Consider the following 27,804-nt stretch of genomic DNA (forward strand, 5'->3'; position numbering starts at 1 on the left):
ATTTAACACATTTTAATTATATATGTACTCCCCAAATATATATTTTTAGTGCATCATAACTACTCAGGGGAAGCACTCATCCTATGTGATCTTCCTTTATGTTCTTGAAATTGAATATACTCACCACCAAACACATTCTTACCGTCTAATTTAATTTTTAGTTGATGATGTTTCATAAATGAATAAACAACAATAGTCAATATAAAACAAGGACAAGAATTACCCTTGAGATGGGATAAATTCATAAAGCTCCTGAAAGCTTTTCAACAGGCAGGCATGAATTTTACACTGTTCACCTGTGCTGACAGAGTAGAAAATAGAATCTAAGTCCCTTGAAACGTGCAAGCTTCCTAATGAGGAGCTGGACCAAAATTTCACTTATAAAAGGACCCCTTCAATCCACGCACATTTGAACGGAGTCTCAAAGCCATAAGCTTGATTATTCCTTGACAACTGCACCAAACCACAGCAGAGAGCTGCGCCTTCACACGACCTTGCAGAAGGCTGATGAGATCTGACAAGTGCCATATTTATGGAAATGCAAAAGCTTCACTGCTCTGACATCGCTGTCACCCAAGACAGATCAAACAAAGAAGACAATTGGCCTCCAGCATCTAAATTGAATATTTAATAACTATTAGAAGGAACTAAGCAAGCAGGACTTACACTGCTGACAGTTGTAGAAGTCCCACCCATTTATTATGAACTTAACTAGTCTGGACAAGAAACCAAAAGGCTCCTAAATTTTTTTCCTTTCAAGACTGAATCAGATAATGCACCATTTAATTTCCAGAGGCATATGAACAGATTTGATATATCCACTGATGCATGCGGCCTGCAATAATTAAGGAAAAGGGATTCCAAAAAGTAATTGTGATGAGCTCAGTCATAATTCCATTGTATTATATTTAGTAAAACGTAGGGACTTTTTTCATCAGAGGCTTACGTTTTTCTCTCCGTGTGAGAGCAGAGTGGAGGGTAAGTCATTAATACTGATGAGACCCACTGCTCACATTACAGCCGCAAGCAGTTGGGTTCCTTGGATATAAGCCACCAGTGTCTCAGTCTTTTAACAGCTTATTGCCCACTAAACCAATTCCCTTGGTGTGCAGAGCAGCTCACACACAGGGCAATAAAGCATGTCTCGTTCTGGATTTCACTGTGCATTCGTGTAAATACAAAAGCATTCGGCAGTTCATCGAGCAGCACGAACTATGTGGCCGACATTCTGCTACAGGAGGCTGTAAATTGTGTGTTTGCACAGTGATCTCAGCTAGAGATGTTGATTTGGTGCTTTTCAATTTCTGGATATTATGATCTCGTAGGTCCTGGTCCTGGAAGCACCTCTAACATTGTGCATCAGAGAATCACAGAACGGTTTGGGGTGGAAGGGACCTTAAAAGATTATCTTGTTCTGACGCCCCTGCCATGGGCAGGGCCACCTTCCACTAGACCAGGTTGCTCAGAGCCCTATCCAGCCTTGCCTTGTACACCTCCAGTGATGGGGCTTCCACAATTACTCTGGGCAATCCAGAGAAGATCCCTTCCTAGAGAATATTCTTTTTTAAAGTGTTGGGCAGTGGGTTTGAACCAGTTAAATCCCATAATAAGAAGCAACTGGGGGAGCTGATTTTTCTGTCTCGTTTTCTGTGCAACCATTTATCTCCTGTCTCAAAGGAGACACTGTCTGCTCAAGGATGAATCAGGAACAAATTAATACACACAGTCGAACCACGCTCTCAGAATGAGCCCAGCTGGATGTGCTCCAGCACAGAAGCAAAACACCTGCTTGATTCAGAAGGCATTAGCTGGGGTGCTGTGCTAACACGTTTGTGCTGCTGTGCCAATCCATCTGTGTTGCCTTCACCAGCTGAGTTATACTGAGTTATTCCTCTGCCATGCACCCACTCGGTCTGAGCAAGATGAGAAACTGCACGGTGACAGGGTGGCTCAGTGCAGAGCTGCCTGAGGATCTGCCAGCTGGGTCAGTGTGGGCATCATCACCAACATGATGGGCTCAAACCTCCTCCTAACTCACTCTTGTGTTTCTCCTGGGTGTTTCTGAGACAATTCAAACATGAGAGAAGCTCTATCTGTTATCGTACACCAAAGGTAATGGCAATTGTGGAAAGGAGAGAGGCAGCTGGGCTTTTTGAAAGGTGATGTTTTATTTCTTTGCTCTTCTGCTTGTTTTTAAATTTTAAATGGTTTTTAAATGCCTCTTATTAAAGGGAGGAGAGGGGAGGGAGCACTGGAGAACCACACGAAGATGGTGAGGCAAATGGACAGGTTCAGGTTGGATTTTAGGAAAAATTTCTTCGCTGAAAGAGTGGTTAAACATTGGAACAGGTTGCCCGGGAAAGTGGTGGAGTCACCATTACTGAAAGGGTTAAAAAAATGAGTAAATGTGGCACCTCATGATAGATTTATTGGTCATGGTGGTATTCAGTTGAAGGCTGGACTCGATGACCTTGGAGGTCTTTTTCAACTTTAATAATTCTATGATTCTAAATATACGACTATTTGTTCTTTGGAAATAAAGGGAGACCGTGCCTCATTGAGATAGTCTGAGTGCAAGAAAGGAACAGGTAGGCCACATCACTGAATGGGTTAAGGCAGGGGTTTGACTCGAGCAATTCATCCCCCCCAGAGTGACTCCTCTGCCTGTGGTACCCTGGTATCCCTCAGGCACCCCTGGGATGAGTGCAGCTCAGCACAGCTGCTGGAGTCAAAGACTGGAAACAAACAGTCCTGAAAATATACTGCTTTGCTTCTAAGCACCCTGCAGAGAGGACTTCAGAAAGCTCAAGGGAGGTCACATATCAGTTGGTCTCAGTCTCCAGGCTGTGCCATGGGGCAGTGGGGATCTTTGATTGCAGGCTGCAAAGCTCATTTAGCCCCTTCTCTTGCCATAGTTTCCTATACACACGAGGGCAAGCAAGGTTAATGTTTGGAGAACATGCACACACAGATGCTCCCAAGGGAACAGAGGGGCAGATCCAAGGTGAGGCAAAAGAATGTTCAACAACCCTTTGCCTTACAGCTGGAGGGGAACTGGAGATGAAGGAGAGATGGCAGCACTGCAGAGAGATAGTGGGATGTCACAGTTGCCAGCACACAAACTGCTGAGATGCTGAATAGGAAACACCCAAAAGAGACAGTGACAGTCCCTATGTCTCCTTTATAAGCTGATAAAAAGAAATAAACTGTCACTTACTTGAAATGGATTAAGGCTTTGAACTTCATTCCTTCACTTAAGCACTTGGAGAGCTCAGCTGTCCTGGGGACTTTCAGGAAATCTGGGAGGAACTGGTCTTCACTTCCTTTCAGCCATCTAGAGGATGCACACACAATCAAAGTAAATTTCCCTATGTGCTATATCTTCCCACTGGAGAAAACTTCAGTGACTCACTTGAATAAGAGTCTGGATGAATCCAACTGTGTTTTCTGAAAGGCTTTCTGTGGGTAGAGACACTTTAGCCATGGTTTCTTCCCATTACATTCAGTAAAAATTGTATCTGCCTAGGAATCTTTTGGAGAAGCCTTTGGATACTGCATCTACCCAAATACCAGTTGGATTATTTAGTTTTTTTCTTCTAAACTCTGACAAAAGCATCCTGTGCATGTTAACTTGATTTCCATATGTGCCTTTGTAAAGGTTTCTAAACACAGGGCACCAAATTTCCACACCATGTCCCACCTGATCTTCAGACCAGGAATCTCCCACAGGTCCTCTGCTGTATCTGCCAGCTCTGGTGGCTGTCTCAGTCCTCACAAGGCACATCAAAACCTTTCAGACTTAATGTATATATATGACTAGTGAACACTTTTGTCATCAGCTGAACATATTGCAAATTGTTGTAAGATTTTATTCTTATTTTGTACTCTGAAAAATAAGCGTTACAAAATGTTTCTTAAATCTTTGAAAGTACTGGCTGAATATTTGGAAGAAGTGAGGGGATACAGTGCGCAGGGAAGAATTATCATCTTAATGAGGTTTGTCTCATTAAATAGTCTCACTCAATTAGTTTCACAGATTTTACTTCAAGAATAGGAACACAGAGCTCTAGATATCTGTAGCTAATTTTGGCTTATTTAAAACTAAAAGACCAACCTGCCAAAAATTATTTAAGTGGAAGGACAGTAATGAATGTGGTCTTGGATCTTTCAAAAATGTAAGTTTTTGAATCAGGAAATTAGATGAAAATACGTTGTCTATTTTACTTAAATAAGAAATGTGTTGGCAATTTCCCCGAGCAAAATGTGATCACTTCAGCATAAAACAATATTTGGCATACAAAGACCTTTGGTGTTCAGACAGTTTAAATCTGTGTTATTTCCCCAAAACTCTGCATGCATATCCTGCTTCCTGGCTTTGCTGACCTATGATAAAAGCTTGTCCGAGGTCTTAGGCAACAGTGCTGTCATCTGTTGATAATGTGAAAGCATCACCTGCACACAAAGTGACATTTTATGTGTCTGAATAGGGTTGCTTTTCCTAATCTGTCACTTCTTGTTGTGTGGATTTTGCCAGATTCTCCCTGAATTGCACTCGACTCCCTGCACCCTTTCTATGAAACAACACCCACAGAGCCCAGTAAAGCTACATTAAGGATCAGCTGAGAAGAAAAACATCTTCAACAACATCCAGCAGTGAATGGTAAGGGAAAGGATGCCAAAATAAGAGAAGTGTAGGGAACTGCTCTTCTCAACACACTCTCCCATCTCCTGGCAATCTAAGGTTTAGGGACTTTAAGAGATGATGCATCATGTTAGAAGTCCCAGTAGACTTTCTCTAGTTGATTTTTTAACCCATGTACAATATTTGCAACTAAATGAACTCCACTGAGTGGCTTCCTCAAGCACAAGAGATGAGGCTGATGTGCTGTATACAACAACATAACAAGTGAACATTTTTGATCCACTGCAGTATCAAAAAGCAAGATATATTGCAGTAATTCACACAGAAATGTGAAACTAAGATACCCTCTGGGCCCTGGGTAAACGTAGCTTTTCTTCATCATGATATATGAACTAACCAGTAACCAGCTTGTACCCCAGGTCACTCTGCAGTGTGCAATGTAGATGTGCTCTAAAATTCAGTGGCTCTGATTCATCTCACCAGACTCTCAATATCTGCACTAGAACTCCCTCTAATGGAGCTGGGCACCTGCCCGGAGAATAATGGGCACTTTTAGGAAATGACACAATTGACCTTCTTTGGCATGGAATGAATCATGCCTCCAAAGTACTTGTTCCTCACAGGGAGCCAGTTGGCAGGCTGGTGCTCAGATGCTGAACTCTGTGTTTGGTCAGATAAAATGCCACTCTGTTCCCGAGACATAACTATCTCAACCTGACATGTGAAGCAGAAGAGAAGGTGCAAGAAATCAGCTTTATGCCTCATCCAGAGACTAACAGCATCAACTGAAAGACTTCCACTATATATATACCTATATATACTATATACCCAGTCCAAAGCTGTTGTCTGTGTGGCTCTCTAAAGCACTTTGCCCAAAGCAGTTTCCAGTAATTTATACTCCTAAGGAAAATTTTCTTCCTCTCTCCCCAAGACATCCTGAGATACTGGTATACTCAAGATTTTAGACTAACTTTAATTTTGAGGAGTATGGATTTGTGAGACTTTAATGGTTGGTTTAGGTATTTTTCAGTATCAGTAACTTTCAGCAAAATACTGTGCTTTTAAATCTCTTGGGTTTTTTTCTTGAAAGCAATTTTTAAAGGAGATAAATAAATAGTGTTAAAAAAAAATTTAGCTCCCATTTATTTAGTTTTAAAATTAATCTTTTTGAAATAGCTTTAACATCACAGAATACTAGAATCATAGAATCATAGAATGGTTTGGGTTGGAAGGGACCTTGAAGATCATCTAGTTCCAGTCCCCTGCCATGACCAGGGACAGCTTCCACTATCCCAGGTTGCTTCAACCTGGCCTTGGACACTTCCAGGGATGGGGCAGCCACAACTTCTCTGGGCAACCTGTGCCAGGGCCTCACCACCCTCCCAGGGAAGAATTTCTTCCTAATATCTAATCCAAACCTGCCCTCTCTCAGTCTGAAGTCACTTCCCCTTGTACTATTTCTACATGCCTTTTATAGATAAAGAAAGCAGGTTTGGTTTTGGTGTTTTGTTTTTTGTTTTTTTTTTTTTAAAAGAAAAAAAAAGGAAAAAGCTCACTAAAATGAAAAAAAAAATGTTTCAAATACATATTTTTGCATTTTCAGTGTCCTAAAACCAATTAGGAACTAACAAAATAATAGCTTTTTCAAAAGGAGAGTATGTTGCATATTCTTTAATGGAAAAACAGCTTGCTTGCAGCATTCCAATTTTAACTATGCCATGAGTTTCAATAAAAAGCAATGTTGATACAGAAAGTTCAACTATTTTTAGTAGAACAGTTTACAGCCTCTCCTGTGCATCTGAAAAAAATGTGTAGATTAGCTCTAGTCATATTTTAAAATATATATATCCAAAATTCTGGGATGAAACCAAGGTGGTGCTTTTCATATTCAAGGTATTCAAGCTAAACTATGCAAAACACACACAGCTTCTCAGTCAAATAGGAAGATAATCCCCAAAGAGCTTTTTCTGTATTTTTATTGAGTGAAAAGGAGGAAGACACAGTGGAAGAAAGCAAAGAAGAGATAACTGTTGTAATGAAAGCAGAAGGTATCAGTAAATGAGGTGAGAAAAAATAACCCATAATCCCCTATTATTAAGTACAGAGTGTAAAGACCAACAGATGACATCCATGTTAAAAAAAAACCTCTACAAATAGCAGGGGACTTGTGAATAAGCCAAATTGCACATGCAAGTCTGTAGGGTTGTGTGTGAGCAGGAGTCAGTTCATTAACCCAAACGACCTACAGTGCTGCAAAATCACGTTATTGTTGACTCCACCATTCATCAGCTCCCCTCTCCCTTGAACTCCTGCTCCTACGTGGGAAATAATTGCAGAAGATTTACTGAGAATAAAGGGATCTGGACCCTCTTGCTCTTCTTGATAATATCAGCATGCTCCACATCTACTCAGCACAGCTGGAGTTCACCAAGAGCACCCATCTGATTCTCCTCTGGTTTATTTGATTCCTCAGGCAGAGCCCACCTAGGTTGTATCAAGGACCTGATTCCTCATAAAACATCTCTGGAAAGATCTTCCCTCTGGAAAAATAAGCCATAGCTCATTTTCATGATCCTTCACACCATGAGATCCTTCATGGTGTGAAGGATCTCACAGATATCGTCTTAATGATTAAACCGATAACCAGAAATGCCACACACCAGCAGCTGATGTTTTTTAGGCTGGAAATAAACAGTAGTTTAATTTAAATTTAAATAAACAGGTTTTTAAGCATGGCAAGCATGAGGGTCTGGGATAGCATCGCAGTGGAAGTGTGCATATGGATTGAAGAGTCAAGAAACAGGCCAATTTTAAGATGGATCTTGCTAGATTTTTTCTGTGAGTGCTGGTTATACCCCAGGATCTGACACTGTGATCATGAAAATGTCTTTGAATCTGATGCTTTTTGTTCCTAGTTTTTTCTACTTTAAAGCCTTTCTTCCCCCTGCACCAAGAAGGCAGAGTGAAACAGTACAAGGGAAATTATATCATATATTACCTTCTCCCTTCACCAGCTCATAAAAATTTTCCTCGTTTCCCACTGTGATTTTGAAACTTTAAAGAGGCAGATTAAATAAAGCTCATTTAAATAGTTCTTTTTTTGTTTTTCCTGTTTACTGACTAGTTTTGATCAACTACAGGTAACATATGCACTGGCAAACCATAAAACACTGATGTGTTGGCTGACAAACAGGACTTACATTGTCATTTTACTGGACAAGACAATGATGTAATCTTTCAGTTTTATTAACAGTAAAATAAATATATTGCTCCTGAGAGCCTAGAACAACACTCAGAAGCATGGAGGAAGCCTAAAAAAACCAGGAACACTGTCACTCCAGGGTAACACATGATTTGAAGCCTGATTTAATGTCAGAAACTCAGAAAACAAGACAAAAGATAGCAAAAATAGTGGACTGAGCTTGGTAGGTATTCCTTAATATTTGCCATGCTTTTTCCAAAGTCCTTTGTTGGTCCTTCATGAATCCAAGGCTAAATGTTCAATTTTGGGGATTCCTGTCTCTCCTAGTCTGAACCCAGCACTGGACCCTTACTCAGCCTGTCTTGGCAGTGCATCCCCCAAATTCACCTTGCTCCCCTGAATGGAGTGAAATCTCAACAAACACCAGCCAGGTCCTTAAGCAGGAATGTCTTTGGAATTAAAAAATTCTCCAAATTATGAAAAAAGGGATTTGAATTTGCAGTGTGTTTCACAGGGCAGGGGCAGTATTTTAGGTGGCTGTGCTGCCCTTGCACTATGAATTCTCAGGAGCAATCACAGGGTTCCTTTCTTAAGTGTCAGGCACAACCTCCAGCCGAGGGTAGTGGAACAACCACCACAGGAAGCAACCTCCTAAAACATGACAGACATTTCTATGATTGTTTGACCACAGCCTTCATTATGTTTTCCCAATATACCTAGAAATAGCATGTTGTAGACAGCACACCAGGATAGAACACTGTGTGTGTTGTTTTAACATTTAACAGGCTTGATAATCTGCTTTGCAAACTGTTATGGTGTGTGTGGTAAAGCAGAGTTTGTCAAAAAAGAAATACCTACAGAAACTGGGCAAGTTTGCCACGCTCAGTGGATCATAAAAGGAGACCAGGAATGCTGGTACATCATGCTCTATTGCAGGACATGCCCTGCTGAAAAAACAGCTTATGTTTCTAGGCCAGAGCTGTTGTATTAGCCTAACTAAACCTCTGGTCTAGCAAGCTCTGTCTCTTGAGGAGAGTCATTTATTTATGAACCTCATTGGTTGTAACTCTGGTGTTCATGTAACCGTTGTCAGCTCCAAAATCTCCACCCCAAATCTGGTCACATCCCTTGAACTTGATAAGGTTTTTGTGTCAGTGTCTCTGTAATCCTCTTTTTTCCCAGCCAGTCACTGCTCAGTCATGCACCACTGTGTCTTATACCCTTTGATGTTTATTCTAACAGTTTGAGTTACATCCCTTCTATGTCCAGAGAAATGTGTTTTCTACTGGAAAATCATTGTGTTGTAAGGAGAAATCAAAATATGAGTATTGCACGATTTTTTTTATTATTATTTCAAACACAAAATGTGACCTTAGAAACCTTAACTCGGTTTTTCTTGTGGCCACACAACAAGTAGCTCAAAAAGAGAATCCAGAAAAACTATCTGTGCATCTAGTTGGAGCTGATTTGGTCCCAATTTGGTGCCCAGATTTAGAGTCCTACTCCTGTAGAGAGGATAGTGTTAGTATGTAAAGCAACAGGTCTGCTCCTGTCATCGCCTGCGTGGAGGCACAGAGCCCCTGATGTCCTTGTGCTGGGGGAAGCCTGTCATGCAGGGAGAGGGATATTTCAGCTAAAAGCAGGCTCTCACCAGGATACTCTGCTTCAGAGGGAGCACGTTACAGAGAGAAAAGCTGGAAGCACATGATCTGCCTTTTGTGCTGCTGCGGGACGTGCGGCAGATGCAGTTCCTTGGCACTGCGTGACCATTCATGCTGCAGACAGCGTTTCTAACACCCCTCACAAACACTGACAGCAGAGGGAACATCGGGTTGGCTCCGAAAAAACAGCCAAAGTGTAATCTTCTGAGAGGGAAAGGAGAAAGAGAAATTTGCCAGAGATAATCTCTCTATACATTAATTTTCATTTCTTCTCTTAGCCTGAGCCAGGAATCCAGATTGTTTGCTGGCTGTTTATTTTAGCTGAACTCATCTGCAAAGGCCCATTTTCATTGTATTTCCATTAGACACAGATGCTATCACTATGTGCCAGTGCATATTACCAAGCAATTAATCTCCAGAGTTATTATTGCCCGTTTCATTGAAAGCAAATATTCTTGAGTTCAAAAAATTATGTAAAGACTTGGAGCAGCTTAGCTAAATTCCATGCTAAAGGCACAATCCTCTTTGGAAAGAAATTCTCTCTGAAACTACAAGCCTATGCTCCTATCTCATATAATTTCTCCCTGAAATAAAGCATTAGCTCACATAGTTAGAATGCCTTGGCAAGCTCCCCTGGCATTATCACTCAAAACTCTTACTCCTTTGTTACCCACTGTTAAACTGAAAAGGTCTTTTTTGTGGCACACGCAAGCCAGAGGTGACACAATTAAATGAATCTGTTTACAATAAAAATTCAGATCAGTAGGAATTAAGTGACAAATAAATTAGGATTGGCAGCCTCTTCCCCAGGGCGCAATATATAAGCTTCCTAAATTCAGTAAAAAGTGCTCTCCCCTCAGCCTTTGATCTGCTATCTTCAATCAATATTTCCATCTTTAAAGACAGCCAGTCCAGAGCTACACATGTATTTGTGAATAAGGTTCTCACTTGATGGGGTGACCAGAAGTCACCTGAGAGAATGAAGAGAAGCAAAGCTGTAATCAACTTTTAAAAGTGTTACCAGAAATTGGATTTTCCATGAGCAAAATCATCATCCATTGCCATTATTGTGTTAGGGAGTTTGAAAAAGGTGATAACCTTAGCTCCAACCAAGAGGAAGCTGTAGGACCAGTCTGCTTCAAAGATTTCCTATCTCAGGGAAGGACTCAGAGCAAGCCAGCACCACTCACACTGTTCACTTCCTCTGGCTGGAGAAGGGCTGCAGCTTGTCCAGCAGATTTTTAATGTATCTTCTTTCCAAAGCTGCAGTTGGCTTCTCCTGGGCTTCTGCAGCAAGGGAACAGAGAGGCAGGCCTTTTTTAATTCTGCATCTAATGGCTTCATCCTCCAGCCATGAGGAAGTCAAAAGCATTTGTATGTAATGCCATCTACTTGATCCATCCTCTCCCACACTCCTGTCCTTCCTCTACCTCTGTGACACCTAAAGGTGGCAACTCAGCACTAAATAATGCATTTCCTTGTTTCCTGGACATATTGCTCTGTTCTGGTCAGTTTTCTCCACATGGAAGGTTTTCCCCACCTCAGTCATATCTTCCCTAGTCCTGGAGTGCAACAAGACAATCATCTTAAAATATCCCCAAACTCCTTCCAGACTCTCTTCAGCTTCTCAATCTACCTCTTTCTCCTCATCCACTCTTCCAAAGCCTGCCAGATGTCCTCATCTCCCTTCCCACCAACAGCACTGAAACCAAAAAGCAAATATTGGAGGTAATGTCTTTCTTAAAAAAAAAAAAAAAAAGAAAAAAGAAGTCAAGCCTTGAGGTCTCTCAGGATTCCCCTCAAAGACAACAGGATTGAAACAGCTTGACTTTGAACTATGAACAACCTGGGCCTTTTATTATTTTTAGTAGTACTCATGTACTTACTTGTCATTGCTATTAATTATGTACACCACAGGCATACCGAGTGTCTCATTGCACTGCAAGAGCACAGGGTGAGCCAAAACACATCCCTTTGTGCTTGTAGCACAGCTTCTGAGGAGGGTTAGCTTTCATATTTCAGTTCAAACACTTTAATATTCAGACACTGCCGTGGACATTATTTGTCTCTCCAGTTGATACTTGTTCCTGAACCAGCAGCAGAAAAGACAAGGTATAAAGAACATATTAAAAATGCCACCCTTTTGTCATGCGAGACCCTATGTCACCGTTCTATTTTACCAGAACTGTTTGATCAAAGGAACATGCATTTTTTTCATCTTTAATTAAAACAGTATGGCCACAGTATGTACTGTGAGAACACTATCACCAAAGAGCAGACTTTATTTGGAGAAGGTTTTTGAGGAAAGCACAATATTATCATGAAGCTAAATAGCATGAAATAGGTCAAATAAAGCTAATGGCCAAGCAGGCTAAAATAAGTCAGTGAAACACACTGCTGTGAGGACTGTGTTGACCAATCGTTGCTGTGCTTGGAGATCCAACCTAGATCCAGGCTGTAGGTTGGCCCTGACCCTATAAGCCACCAGTGTCCTGGCCTGATTTCTGCCAAGTGTCAGTACACTTCCAAATAAAGTGAAAAGTAAATTTCATAAGTCATGGCTTTGTCAATAGCTGACAGAAAGGGCACTGAAGTGCTGTATTAGTCCACTGGTGCCATGTCCAAAGAAGAAAACTTTATTGTACTGAAATGGTTGGGGAACACAAGGGCAAGGAGTGACACAAGCCTTGACACTACTGAAGTGGCATAGTGACAAAAACCTGGGGATATAGCAAAGGAAGCATTCAGTGTGTGCCTGGTGACATTTTAGATACCTTGGAGTAACTCACCTGGCTCCAGATGCCTCTTCAGACATTCCTGGGTCCTGCCAGCATGAAGATATCCAGACAGGCACTAGTCTTGCATGTTTAAGCAACTCAAGCCCACTGCAAGTCTCCAGCTTCCCATACATCTTCTTTTAAAGTTGTCTGAAAAGTGTGATTTTTTAGCTCACAGTGTATATTCAGTTATAAATCACATCTGGGAGTGAACTGGTGCGTCCACACAGACCAAAGCCCCAGTACCAGTTATTCAAACCTAGGCTGAGCTTAGGCTCACTTGTGAACCTTGTACAAAAACAAGGGGCTGCAGCTTCCTTTGGTGCAAATATGCCCTTCAGAGCACACACAGCTCATGAGCCACAGAGCTGAGACCCCAGGGAGAAGACCTGACAAAGTGCCACCAAGCTCTGGCCAGCCAAAATCCATGTTGGCAGAAGACAATGGAGGCTTCCCAGACAAACATCCCACTCCAGTGTTCAAGTCTTGACACAAAAGAGAAAGAAACAGAGAAGCAAGGGAACGTGGGGAGTGCTGTGAGTGCATTATACATGAAGGATATCTGTGCTAATGATAACTAGAGACTTTGCAAGAAAGCAGTCCTAGGCCAGAACATTAATGATACAAGAGTCTATCTAACGAAATCTTCCCAAACAAGAAGCTGGGGGATTAGATTTGAAAAGGGAACTCATTAAGAGAAACTTCCCTAACAAAATAAAATAAATATAGTTACAGGCTTTCTTTAGAACTCGGCACTTCTCTGTGTTAGAGGCACTGAGGAGGTGATTTGTCAGAGTGACTGTGGACTTTTGCAATGTAGATTTATACACTTGAATGAGTCCCCACAGGTTCCCACGAACCCACCAGAGACAAATGGGCACTTCATCTCACTCTAAAGCACATTGCAAAATACGGCAAATTAATTGTGCCCTAAAAATGTCTTTTTCTTCCCATCAACTGTGAAGAGATCCTTGGCTTATTAGTTGAGATGTGAGATGATTACCCCACATCTACACTGTGAATATCTAGTGTTTATGTAATATAAGTGCTACATGAAGTGTTTGATTCTACTAACTGCATATAACACTGTTTCGTACTATAGAGCTAATGCTTTATGTTCCAGTACTGCATATAGCTCTTAAGATTTGCTGCAGAGGTGGGCAGGAAGGAGTTTCTTCACTTCACACATTGTTTGAGATGTGAAAACTTTTTTCCTTTGTGCACCGAGGCGAAACCAGGGTATTTTCAAGTTTTTCATAAGCCTCGAGGAAAATTAATATGAGGTAGCCAGTTGTATGCCCTTTCAGGAACTTATCAAAGATTTTGCTGATCTATATTTAAATTTAATTTTCACCCCAATTGTCCCAAAGGAGATACTGCCTCCTGATTTTGGGATGGGCATTTTTGCCTTCAGAGAATTTGTAGTTCATTGGAGAAGGATTTTTTACATGGATTTCTCAAGTCTCACAGAAGTTCTCAGTTTTCCCTGCTACTGTGTCCCACTGATACATGACAGTAAGACATTTCAATGCAGTAAAGTCATCATTTACATAAGAATAATCTCATTTAAGTAGGCATGTAATAGTGATGATGTCCTTGTCAATTCACCACAGAAGGAGCAAAACAACTGCCTTAATTCACCTGATGTTTAAATTGTTAGTCATTGAGGCATCTCATCCTTGTAACTGAGATAACAATAATAAAATCCTAACCAGTTCTCTAGTTAAAACAAACAAAAAAACCCCAAAAAACAACAAACAAAAACCCAACACAACAACAACAACAACGACAATAAAAACAATCAAAAAATCTCCCAAAAGCAACAAGACAAGAGTATACAAAGTGAGGCACTTTAGAAAATGTAATTGGTTTCTCTGTTCCTTTATCATTATCTTCTCTTTTCGTGGGAGGTTATATATGGATGATTCTTCTCCTCAATGATAAGCTGTCCTGAAAGCAAAACCCCAAATTATTATGTTTCAAGCCTTTATTGAAGAATGAAAAGAAAGCAGTATTCAGCCTTCAGCAAGCCTTCTGAAACGTAATGACTGCTGATTAAATGGCAATAGGGATTTTCAAAGAAATGAGAATTTTAGAAGGTACAAATCTCTCAAGAAGATATTAAATAACTGCGCACTTTCAATCCACAGAAGCAGTTTTTATTCCTCGACAACCCAAAGAATCAGCCGGCTCCAAGCTGCCAGCTCTGTGTCCTGTCAAAATCGCTGCCTCAAAGCCCTTACCTGACAAATTTCCTAAGCATGTGCTGGTCTGTTGTACAGACCTGATTTAAAGGGCTGTTTTAGCTAATCAACCACTGAAGCCCTCAGCCAAACAGAAGCTGAGATGAGCAAACAGTTGGCTATGTCCTCACATCCCCAAACACCACTATCCTTGTCCAGGCAAACACCTAATTCACATCATAAATCATAGAAATATAGAATCAAGTGACCCTTACTGGGGTGTGAATATAGCACAGACCCTTCCCCTCTTTGCTTGTCCACATGCTTTTTAATAAACAAATTGCAAGGAAAATATCCTCATTGTCTTTTGATTCCCAGCTGGACACAAAGACACAGACAGACTCAAGACAGTGGTGGGCACTGCACCCACTCACACGAGGAGACCTCAGACAGGTGCCTTTGAAAGAACGACATTGAAAGGGCTGTGCAGGAGTCAGCACAAAGGTTCTAAGATTGCTTCCCTTTGGTTTCCAGCTTAGCCATGGGTTTGACAAGGCTTGGACACTCTGATGAAGGAGATATCCTGATGCCTACCTTCCATTTAGATTACTGAGGTTTAGATGTCTCTGTTACTGCTCTTCCTCTTTTCCACAGCATCTCTCTATAAAATAGAGGGAAATATTTTTTTTCCACCAAAATGAAAATTCAAGTCTTGTCCAGTTACTCGTGCACATATTCTCATTGTCCATTAACAATACACCTTAACAGCACCTGATAGGATCAAGCCATGTGTCTTGAAGCTGATTTTTTTTGGGGGGGATCTATTTATAAAGGTCTAAAATATAAGGAATTACCTTAGCACTAATGAAACAGACTATTTGACATTATTTGATTAAAAAAAACATTGTTAAAAGAGTAATTTTCACTCTCAGATTGCTGCCCCTGAACTTATTCTTGATGATGAATTCGAAACTAGGAACTCTCACGATGTGTAGCAGTGGTGGCTGCACTTTCTTTATGGTACTTTATTTTTAATAGGGAATAAACCAATCTCATGTTTTAAATAAAAAATAAAAAACAACAAGAACCCTCTTTTTCAGCCTTACACAAAGGAATTAATCAAGGAAGGCAAGAAAACTAGTAGAAGGGTGTCTTGATGAAGTCATCAAAGGTCTTGGGGCAAGGGGAGGAAGGAAGAACTGCCATTTAGAAAATAACCATGTGGCAGCTCAAAGAATGAATGATGTTTATTTAATTTTTCCTGGGGAATCCAAAAAGTGCCATGAAAAACTGCATCCTGCTTTCCTTCCTTCTGTTAGATGATAGACTTGCCTTTTCAGCCATTTCTTAAATATTTTGAACTCCATTGCTCTCAGTGGGGTTTAAGAGGATGTCCTATGGGTATCATGCTGTTGGGGGCAAGGAGAGATTCTGGAACCACACAGAGGAAAATCAAGCTGTGGGGGAGGCTGAGATGCTGCCTGCAACAGGACTAGGCATCTTTGAGGTTTCCCAGTTTCTCTCACTTTTTAAATAGGAGTTGCATGTGTCATGAAAAGACTTGGTTACAAATCCCGTCTGTTCTCTCCCACCTTTATCCTCTCCCAGTCACAGCTATCCCACACCACATCTGACCTCAGCCAATGAATAAAGATAAAACTGGCAATTAAACCATGTCTCATCTGAGGATGAAGGATGGAGTAAATCATGCCCCTAGATACCTGTTTCTCCCCAGTATTGGAGCTCTACCAGCAGAACATAGAAGCCAAAGTCAGGGAGAAGCAGCACATTGAGTATCAAGTGCAGACTGTTCCTATCTAAACCATACATAACTAATGTGTCCTGGAAGGTATGCAATAATGTTAACAGACTTTTGTAGTAGCCCTTGAGTAGCCCTTACAGAACTTTCTCTGTTCTTCCTTCTGAGCTAAGGCAAAAAACATCCACAACAACAAAAAAAAAAAAAAGGTATGAAAAGAAAAGGTTGTAGTCAAGAGGCATTAGAAGCAATGAAATTTACACCTTCACAGATAAAAAAGGATCAGATGGCGTGATAATGCTGGCTACAAAACCTCAGAGTATAAAGACCCTGTGAGAAAATATGCACAGCCTTTTGCTTTATTCGTAAAGTAGAAACGAGTAAAGGAAAGAAGGACTCTCCTTTTAGCTCTGGTTCTCATCTGTAGATGCAAGACCTTAACATCCTCACAGTTTAATCTCCAAGGCTTAGAAAACATGCATCCCATACAGACTGCCCTATTAACTTTTATATTAGCTCTTATCTTCTTAAAACTTTCTGAGAAGTCATTATTCTTTCTCCTGCCTTCATAAAAATTAAACTGCATACATATTCCTATTTGTACTATTTTGTTATATTTCTTAACATTTCAGTTAAATTCTTCAAAAATTAGTTCTTTTCTGTCTTTTTTTTTTTCTTCCCTTCTGTTGAGGGTTCCTGAAATTATCTTGGTTTCGAGGTCCTGGCTGAGGGCCAGTGCCATTAATAATGATTAATTATTAATAATAATTAATAATGTACATGTACATTGACATTACAGATGTCTGGGTTTACTCAGAGATATTCCAAGTTATTCTGCAAGGATAATTCCAGATTAAAGAAGGTTCAAGGTATTAATAGCAGCTAGATATAATTAGAAATCACTTGCATGAGTTTTCCTGCTAATATCTGAGTGGATTTGTTTGAGAATAGCAATCTGAACATGGCAGGGCAATACTAGGGGTGAGCAAGGTTTCAAATAATTTTCTTTTCTTTAATTACTGTCTCGAATATTTTTTACCTGTCAGCACAGGGAAGACTCTATCCTTCAAAATATTTATTAGTATAGTTTCCTGTCTTTCTTCTATGACTTTAAAGCCTTTTTGTAGTGTGTGCTAAGAAAAACTAGAAAAGAAAGTTCATTTCATCAAGCAGCTGTAGAATTGCAATCTGGAAGCAAAGAGTAGAGAATAAAAGTAAGAAGGAAAATAATATAAAGAATGACAGTCAGTGTATTTCAAAACAATGGACCAGCCTTAAGACATAGCATAGCTGATACACATCAAAGTTTATAATAATTTTCCAGAGTTTATGTCACTACACTAGTAAATGTTCCAAAAATTTATTTAGTGCAAAGTCCACTAACTAAGCATTGAAAAGCTGCTGCTCTTAGCACCTGGACAAGAGCAAAATGTAAATCAAGATTGATTTCTGTTCTAATGCTGATGCAGTCGCATAGCAATGAGCAAGACTATGGAGGATGGAGTATCCTCTCAAGAATTTCAAGTGCTGGGATGGAAAAGGTCTGAATTGATTCTGGGCCTAAAAGGGCTATTCATCATGATAAAAGAACATTCTTTTACAGTATGGAAATTCAGAGGACATTTATCAATAAGAAAAAGCAAAGACTAAAAGACCAGACTATTTCCCTCCTGTTCCCCTTCCGAGGCAAATGAAAAAGTCAGAGATGTTAATCACTGATACACTTTCAATGAAATTTGACCACTTAGAAATAGAATGCACACACCTGAGCAAAATATCTATCATTTACATTAATGTGTGCTCCTCACACAGGTAGTATCACCATTTTTTCCAGTTAGCAAGTTAACCCAGGGCAGTTTTGAAGTTATAAAACATGCCTGAATAAAGGTTTCATTCAAGGAGGGCCAATATGGAAATAATAATCTGATTATCAGACCTGACCAGTCTTCAACTGGACCTTCTGGGGACATCAACAGAGAACAGGTTCCTTTTGCTCTGTGCACTGGACAAACTCCTAATAGATGACAAACAAATGGTACGAGGGTAAGATCCAACTCACTGATTAAATACCCAAAGTCAGTTACAATCTGATGTACAATAAAACTTGATTATAGATTTTGAAACAAACCTTACAGTCTTTGATGATGCAATTTGGAGGAACTACTACTACTCAACCAATTCAGTAAATCTATCAGTTAAACATGATTTTTGTCATGCCTTGAGCTGATGATTTGTTCCATTTGCGAAGTGGAGGAGAAAGGGAGAGCATCCTTGGAGCTGCAGGAAGTGTTGTTCACTAGGAAAGGACTGTGGATGAAAAGATCACTGTCCATTCACAAATGCACAGTTTTAATTTCAGTTCTGAGAAAAGCCCATACAGTCCACCTTCCTCTCCCTTTCTTTTCTCCTCCTGTGTTGTGTTTTTTAACTACTAATGAGGAAAACTTCTCTGAGTTCAGAGATGGCAGTGACTCATGTATCAGCTGAGTGCACAGTAGCAATGTCATATATACTGTGCACTTAACGTGGCTTCAGGGCAGGATAACACAAATTTATTTCCCAATGGAAAATTAAAGTAAATTCTAATTCCCTGAATAAGAGCAACGACTATTCAAATGTCCATGTGCTTCACTTCTGTGCACACAGGGAGGATTATTTCATTATATAATCACAGAATGGTTTGGGTTGGAAGGGACCTTAAATATCATCCAGTTTCACCGCCCTGCCATGGGCAGTGACACCTTCCACTAGACCAAGCTGCTCCAAGCCCCCTCCAACCCGACTTTGAACACTTCCAGGGATGGGGCAGCCACAGCTTCTCCGGGCAACCTGTGCCAGGGCCTCACCACCCTCACAGGGAAGAATTTCTCCCAATATCTATCATAAATCTCTCCCATTTTAGTTTAAAACTCTTTGCCCTTGTCCTGTCACACATTATTTCTGTGTCATTAGGGGAGGGCTGGTGAGCAGTGTGGGGGTTTCCTCTGTGATGGAAAAGGGCTGCAAGCTGGAAAGGGCAGGGAAGGGAGGTCCAAGTGTCAGAGTTGTCAGTGTTAGCTTCTGCAGGTGTGTTCTTTTATCCCATGACCTTTGATGCCAACAGCAGAGGAAGAAAAACAGTGAAACAAAAAAATCCTCCCAGAAACAGCATGTGCCTTAAGCTTGCGTTACATCTACCCAGAAGATCAGATTTTTCTTAGTGCTAAAACTTGTTCCCATGTAGATCTAAAATGTAGGATTGCAGACTACTTAATCTGTAGAAAGTGCCAATTCCTGCACCTCCACAGTGCTGTAATCTTCCAGTTTCCATGCTCCAGGACACTAATAGGTCAGGAACTAAACAAACATAACGAAGTTATTCCCAGTGAGCAAACACCTGGAGGGAAAAAAAAAAGGTCAGCTCTATTAGTGTCTGAGCAGAGGCTTTTTAAAATCCAGAGGTTTTCCAGAGTTTTTTTCTTTGTTTCCTGACTACACGGTGAGACAACTCACAGGGGTACAGGTTGCAGGACACAAAGCTGTGATCTCTACCGGGTCCCACTGCTTCCCTGGAGGACCACTGCCTGAGAATGTCTGGAGTTCTCATCTCTCTCTCTTGGGAAGGTGGTCCTGGACACAGGACAGAAGAGATAATCTTGGCAGAAAATGGGATACCATTGTCCTGGGACAGGAAGGATTTCTCAGGCTACATTATTTTGTACTATTTCTGCCCCTCAGTACATACATGTTATATTCAAATCTCTTCAGTAGAGTAGCTAAAAGGGTGAAAATTTTTTCAAAGCTATAATAAGCACACTTGTTTCCCTAATACTCTTTCTCTCTGCTCAGGCCACTACGATATTTCCAGTGGCATAAAAATTCAACTCTTGTTTGCAAGCCTTTCAGGCATCTTTTTAATGACCTCATTAACTAAATCCAGGAGGGATGGCAGGGTTTGGTGGGTGTGTTCTTTCAAGCTATTTTTAATACTTATGATCAGAAGAAAATGTATATGCAGCTGGAGTTAGAAGAAGATTACAAAGCACACGTGAAACAGAGCAATCAGCCCGGTGTTCTACTGCTATCCCTTTCAGCCCTCTCTCAGGTATTGACACTTAAAAATGTCAAGCTATTATTTTTCCACAGCTCAGGAACAATGTCCCTGGTTCAATATGTTCACGCTCCTTTCTTTGCTCTTGCAGCCCTAACATCAGACTGTCAACCCCCCAGATTAAAAAGGATTGCTGCCTGTCTTGGCATCAGAGTGACTGCTACAACTGTGCTGATGGGATGTCTTAGGAATGCCTGAAGGACTGGATCACTTCTGTCAATTGGAGAGTGAGGTTATTGTATTTTTAGGTTTTTGTGAAAACCCTATGGTGATACCAGCAACGTGTCATACCTGCAGCTGGGGGACGGAGCTGCAGAGCCCTAAATCTGTGAGCATCCTTTGTATGTAACATGAACTCAACCAACCTTGGCAGAGTCAGATTCTGAGTATCCTGAGCCAGCTGCCTCCAAGGGTGGGGATTGGTGATGCAGCTGCTAAGGCTCTTCCATCTGGGCATGATGTTTCTGCATGCTCCACCTGTCACAGCCACACATCAGCACATGCTAAATAGGATTCTTTTTTTCTTCCCCTTAAGGGACTTGAAAATTAGTAGCCAAGTGCTCGTGTAAAGCTATGCAAAATGGTCTGATGCGTTGGATTAGTTTTGATATCCTTTATTTCTTGGTTGTAAAATATTTGGGAAATGCCTTAGCTCCTGCAGATGGGTTTTGCAAGCAGAAAGAAATTGCTCCCAACACAACTGGGATACCCAACAGTTGGGTATTTTTTATTCTGTCGGTGAGGCAGAGAGAACACACTTCAACTCAGAAGCTGCTCTGCTACCTGACACAGGCTCAAATTGCAAAGGTACCTGGTGATTTCTGAACCATACGTTCAGCAGCACTGATGACAGGAATTGCAATTACTATGTCTCAGGATGAAATTTTGTGTCAAAATTTATGGTAATGTAAATTGATATTTTTTAACTGATTGTAACAGAGCGGGATCAGTCTGGACTGATGGAGAACCTGGCCCAAATATATATGTTTTAATTCATCCTAAACTGAAACTTGTCAGGAATTTGGAAAGAATCACTAGGGTTTTCACTTGCATTGTATGAAGTATGTGTCAATGTAGACAGGCCAGAGCTACTCATCAAAAAAACCTAAATAAAACATTATATCTCCACTGGCAAACAAAATTTCATCTTAACCATGTGCAAAGAAAAAAATGACAATTTCTGACAGGATTTTTCACCAGGAAAAAAAAAAGTGCAGAGATGTTTGTCTGCTTTCATCAGCTCAGTTATTCTCAGGAGCTATGGTTCCAGGTTTCTTGTGATCTCCTGAGGATCCAGCCAAGCTACATGTTTCATGATGTCTCATTGCAATGCCCCAGGAATAGGCATGTCTCAGATCTAGATCTTTCAAGCTTTTATTTCTATTATGGTGATGTGTGAAAGTGCCAGTGTTTCCCCCCTGAGAGAGTGAAAATGTCAAAAAAGACGAGGCAGAAAATGAATATATGACAAACAGCAAGATGAAAGGAAGAGGCAGAGCAACAGCCAGAGCAAAGAGTTTGCAAACTTGCTTCAATCACATGTAGGCACAAACACACTGCTGTGAATCATAGAAACATATTTTAATAGAAATAGCAAAACACGATCTGCTGTCCCTTCTCTCCCGCCTCTATCCATTGCCTCTTGGGGATTTTTCTGTAGGAATTTCAACAGAGCTTTCTCTCTGGAGTTTCAAAGGAAGAGGAAGACAAGTCAATAACTAAGGAGTTTTGTGAAAGAAGACTCATTACTGGCTGGCAAATGGTTAGTGACTACAATATGTAAGTAGTCAGAAAAGGATCAAAAAGCCCTCAAAAATCAGCCAGAAAAATGTTGAAAATTTTATGGAAAAGGCAGGGAGTTTGCACTGTAATGGGTATGAAAAGACCATCAAGCAAACTCCCATCTTCCACTGACCTAAATTTGGGGTCCTGTGCAGGAGTTGGTTCACAACAGTTCTGCAATGTTGTGATGTGTTTGCTAGGGTGTGATGTGTTCCTGCCTCAGAGGTTCTGCATTCCTGGGGCTCTGTCACCTGAATTCCCTCTGCAGTTAATTCCTGCCTCACAGGGACTGTGCAGGGGCATGGTCCCCAATGAGCATTGGGAATACACAGATGGAGCAAGGGAAGACAGACAAGTGCTCAGGAAGGATAAAACTGATCTGATCTCAGGTTAAAGGCACCTAAACACAGTCTTGTATGTTCACTGGGTGTCTGAATTTCCATCCCAGCCACAGGAGATGGAAGACACAATTTAGTTGCTGAAACAAGATTGTTTTTAATCCTGTTTCTAAACATGTATCAAACATGTATCAAACATATAATAGCAAAGCCTGGGACCCAGAGAAGTGTATTGTTTCCCTGAGACAGTAGAAACCCTCTGTAGTCTGATGGTTTGGATGTATGAAAAGGCAAGTTCCTGCTTTGCAGAGATACAGAAATTGATGAAGAATTGGAGTGGAAAAGGGTAATTAATTTCTAATAGGTAGGACTAGTTGAAAGATAATTCCTTGCCTTGGGAATCCAATCAACCATTTAGGATATTTCTAGCAAGAATAAATAGAAATATTTCACACATAATCAGCCCTTGTGTCATTTGTCACATGCAGAGGGACATGTAAATGTGTCTAACCTCAACAAGTGTGTACATGTGATGGTGGTTTGGGTTGTTTTGGTTTTTTAATACCTTAAAACTTAGGTCTTTTAACTTACAGATTTTCAAGGGCTTTATATCCATAAGTTCAATAACACTGAGAGTGCAGGTCCTAATTCCAAAGCCCATTTCAAACAGTGACTCTGTCCATTACCTTTGGAGCATCAAGGGCAAAGACAGATTTCTAAGTGCAATATCAGAAGAACAAACATCCCCAAATAGTCATGGTTTGCATTATAGTCCCCAAATTTCTCACTTCTTAAAATTCCTCCAGTCACCTGTTCAGACATTATTTCTTAAGAAAAAGCCCAACCCTGGTCTTTGGTAACTTCTTTGGCGCCGTAGGGAAATCTGTGCTAGAAAATGAAGTGCTGATAATTCCACAAAGCCATTTCCTTGAACACATCCTCCCACCTCCTCCTACCCACTCCATGTGTCTGCTTCATCCATCTGTTTCATCTCATGAAATGCATGGATCATGAGCTTCCTGGAGCACATCCAAGTTTCCTTGCCTCTGCAGCTGAACATTCACATTGTTCCATGCTGTAGACAAGCATAAATATTGTGTAGTGAGCAGTTTGCCTTGTTTCCAGTTTCAGCACATCATATTCTGAAAATTATCCGTTACTCAGAATGATCCATGGGTTTATTTATCAATTAATACATGGCATTATGATCCTTGAATTCCCCATTGGGTGTATTCTCAACACTCACTTTTGTTGCCAGCCCTGTGCTATTTCTGTGTGACTACCCAGTCAGGCACTAATCAATCAGTAGAATTGCATCTGCATGACACTGAGGACCCACCTACAGCACCTACATTCAGAGGTAAGAAAATTTTTGCACTGCTGGGGCCTCTGAGCCTGAGTCTTCAAATGGATCCTGGTGCTCAGCAGCTCTTGCAATGACATTCCTACTTGCTGAGGTGGAAGTGTGGTTAATTTGTATTTGAAATCCACCCTTCACATTAAAAATGAGCATTTTGAGGTAAAGCTGATGCACTATAGTATTCATAAAAAGCAAGCAAAAGATCTGAAACAAATTAATTCCCTTTAAAAATGGAAATAAATGTGTGTGGAAGGTATTCACCTAGCCTGGCCAAGGGAGTTACAACCTGCAATAATTAAAAGCATTTCTTTGACCTTTGTGGAAGGAAAGAACTAGTCATTCCTATTCATTTTACAAGCATGGAAGTCTTAGTCTAAAGTACCATTTTAATTTAAAGAGGCTCCCCTCCTATTGCAAACAGCCTTTCTAATGGTGGGAGGGTGTGTGTTAATACATCAGTAATAAATGTCTTGGGCTTTTAACCTAGAATTATATTTCTCTTGTTGGTGATGTTGGAGTTGCTGCCAGGGAATACACCCACTGACAGCCCTGAGAGAGCAGGGCAGAGTCAGCTGAAAAGCCTGAATATGGAGATTTTGATCTGTGACACTACTTTAAAAGAAAATCAGAGAGTGTATTTAGCTTGGATCTGGCCTTATGGGCATAGTGAATTGAAGCAGTCATGATTTCTTCTGAATTTTTATTTCCAGCAATACTTCTGTTTTCCTTCCTTCATGTTAAGAAAGTGATCCCCTGAGCTCACATTTTGCTAATCCAATTGATTCTGTCAGACAAGCACCGTGCTTTGCAGCTGGTGGAAGTGCACAGGGAAGCATCATCCTCTCTCCAGACAACTCAAAAGTCACCACGGCTCAGATGAGTTTCGCTATACACAGAAGCTGCAAAGCTCATCTCATGCTCTCATTTCCCCACTACCAGGAAAATGAAGAAAAAATCAGGGAGGATTTTGCAAGCATGGGGGCCATGGGTTGCGATGACCTGATCCAGATAGAAAATATTAAAAGTCACATAAGCAAAGCTCAAAAATAGCCAATAGAGGTCTTGCTATTCAATGTCCAGCTTCTCATTAGAAAAACAGGACCCATACAGAGAACAAGCTGTCACTCCATAATGTTGCTTGTCTTTCTGCATTAATTTGTAACTATCTTTTTCCTGGATCTTCATGTATCTCCATGCATTTAAATTGCATCCACTGTAATAAATAAAGAAAGAAACCTGGGGCATCTAGTCTTTTTGCTGTTAACATTGATGAAAATCTACTTGTAACTCAAGAACACTTACTTTGCCAGGCATTCAATTAAAACTGAACAAGGAGCACTCTGATATGAGCAAACACTTACAAAATGAGGAATTCACCATGAACTACATAAATGTGATGCATGTCAAACACCAATCAGTAGAACCCCAGACACAAGAAAATAAACCTCAGTGAAATGTAAATGTATAGAAAAGAAAGTAAACAGATGCTTCTTTTTTAGGCCTTGAATCTGAATATCATATTCTTATAACAAATTTCTGTTAACATCAGAAATAAGGTCATGATCTACTTGATTCTGTACCAATTGCCACATATGAGCAAACAAAATTAATCTTAACCTTTTATTTTGTCACTCTGAATGTTTCTGAGTACCTCTTTTCAGGATATCTTTCATCCTGATCTAATAAAAGGCTATAAGATGAAGCCAAAAAAGAAAAAAAGAAAAAAAAATCTCATTTATGTGGACTCCTTTACACTGTTATTACTGGGACTGGAGAAAGCAGAAACTTGAGGAAAGCATCCTGGCAACTAATTTATGGTCATCTGGTTCAACTGTGGGGTGAGATATACTAGATTAGACACCTCCATACTACTCCTTTCTCCTGATTCTGTAAAATAGGGTCTGAGCAAGCAACCAGGAAAAGAACAGGACTCTGGAAGATAATTGCAGAACAGTAGGGTGTTGAATATACTAAGAAAATAATGGGAAGTGCAAATCACAGATTAACCTACTGCTGAAGGAGACTTATTGGGTTTGCATTGTCCTGAGATGGGATTGCAATTAGCTGCAGTTTGAAGCAAAGATGACAGTATAGATAAATACCATCCAAGCAAAGGTGACAGAATAGATAAATAATACCAGAACACCAGAAGAACCCCTGACCATCACTGAAACCTCTTCTTCATCAGAGCAAACACCTAATGGTGCTCCAAGCACAAGACATTTAGTCTTCCAAGCTGCAAAAGCACCACAGGAGATGAATAGGAATCATAGAATCATAGGATCACAAAATAGTTCGGGTTGGAAGGAACCTTCAGAGTTCATCTAATCCATCTCACCTACAATGAGCAGGGGCACCTAACATCTAACCTAAATCTACCCTCTTTTAGTAGAAAATTATTCCCCCTTGTCCTGTCACTATCTGCCTGTGTAAAAAAGTCACTCGCCCTCTTTTTTATAGTCCCCCTTTAGGTACTGGAAGACTGCAATGAGGTGTCCCTGGAGCCCCAACACTCTCAGCCTGTATTTGTAGGATCTCAACAGTGACCTTTCCCCAGAGAAAGTGGGGGGAATTTATATTCTGCCATATAAAATTCCCCCATTACCTTGCAATTTACAGCCCTTTTCTCCTCTCTGAATATTGACCTTTTGTTTACACCCATTAACCCAATTTACAACCTAGATTATATATGTGTGTGCCAGCACACACCAGGAATCAAGCGTTTCTATGTGGTGCTTTGTTACATTTATCTCTTGGCTGCATTGCTGAGGAGAAGAGGATCCAAGAGCATTTCCCCTGATGCTCTTCAGATTGCAGCTCCATGAACTGTGCTCCCACAGTAACACACACGTCTCAGGATATACAGTCCTGTGGGAGCAGATGAGGGTAGGATGCCTCCAGCTGATGACAAAAAATACACAACTTTGGATGATGGAAATGTTCCTACACTAATGTTAAATGCAGGTTTTCTGTTCTTCCCTAGGCTGTAGTTCTGGCAGGAACTCGTCTGTAGTGAATCCAAGTGAGGTTGGAAAATTGACAGAGGTAAGGAAATTGAGTTTATAATTAAATGAGGACCATGCAACCATCCCAGATCATGGAACAGAGAAATCGGATAAAAAGTTCAAAGAAAGTTTGTGGGAAGATTAAGTAAATAGGATGAAAATTTCAAAGAAAGTTATGGGAAGATTAAGTAGATTGAGTTTATTTAGGCAATGTAAAGGAGCACAGCATGCAATAAAGATGGTAATAGCTTTGTGGCAAGTCATTTTGTATGGCCTGTCCTGTAATCCAGGGCAAGGTGCAACTCCATTGATGTCCAACAGCAAAGACTTAAATGGGGTAAGAGAAAAAACCCTCTGCAGATTGCTGCTGACAGGCTGTCTGCAGTTACTGATTCCTTTCTTAGAAGGTCATTAAGAGTAGATTAGACAAATCAGCTGCTCCTTCCACATCATCTTTTGGGAGGTAATATGGACTGTAGTCAGGGCTGGGAATTTGCCTGCAAAGTAATCACACCAGGCTTCCTTTAGTAGTCGGCAGAGAGAGATTGACATATAAGGCAATGAACGTTATCCACATGAAAGGTTGGTAGCATTGCTCCCTGGGGTCACTTATTTGTTCCCTTCAACTTCAAGAGTGATGAAGAGATCCACCTAGAGACCTACCTTTTAGGTACTTAAATTGGAGCAGTTCCCTCCCACCCAGCGTGCCTGGTATCCTTCCCTTACCTTTCTGCTCTTCCTTAACAACAGATTAATCTCTATCCTCTTATTCCCCACTTTATGATCCTGCCAACTGCAATACAGAACATTGTCCCACTTCTAGTGCCACTTTAGCCTCCACAGCATGCATCCTTTCCAACCCTCTCCAAATCCCATCACGCCAACGAGAATTAAACTCATTAGTGAATCATTTGCTTCATAAAACATTTGGTTGAAAAGCAAGATGAATCTGGGGAATCCTGATGGAATTATACACATCTCAATGAAGGTTAACATTTCAATGAG

Source organism: Pipra filicauda, unplaced genomic scaffold (genome assembly GCF_003945595.2).
Source record: "Pipra filicauda isolate LSUMZ 115617 unplaced genomic scaffold, ASM394559v2 scaffold315_size853536_pilon, whole genome shotgun sequence".
Taxonomy (NCBI): Eukaryota; Metazoa; Chordata; class Aves; order Passeriformes; family Pipridae; genus Pipra; species Pipra filicauda.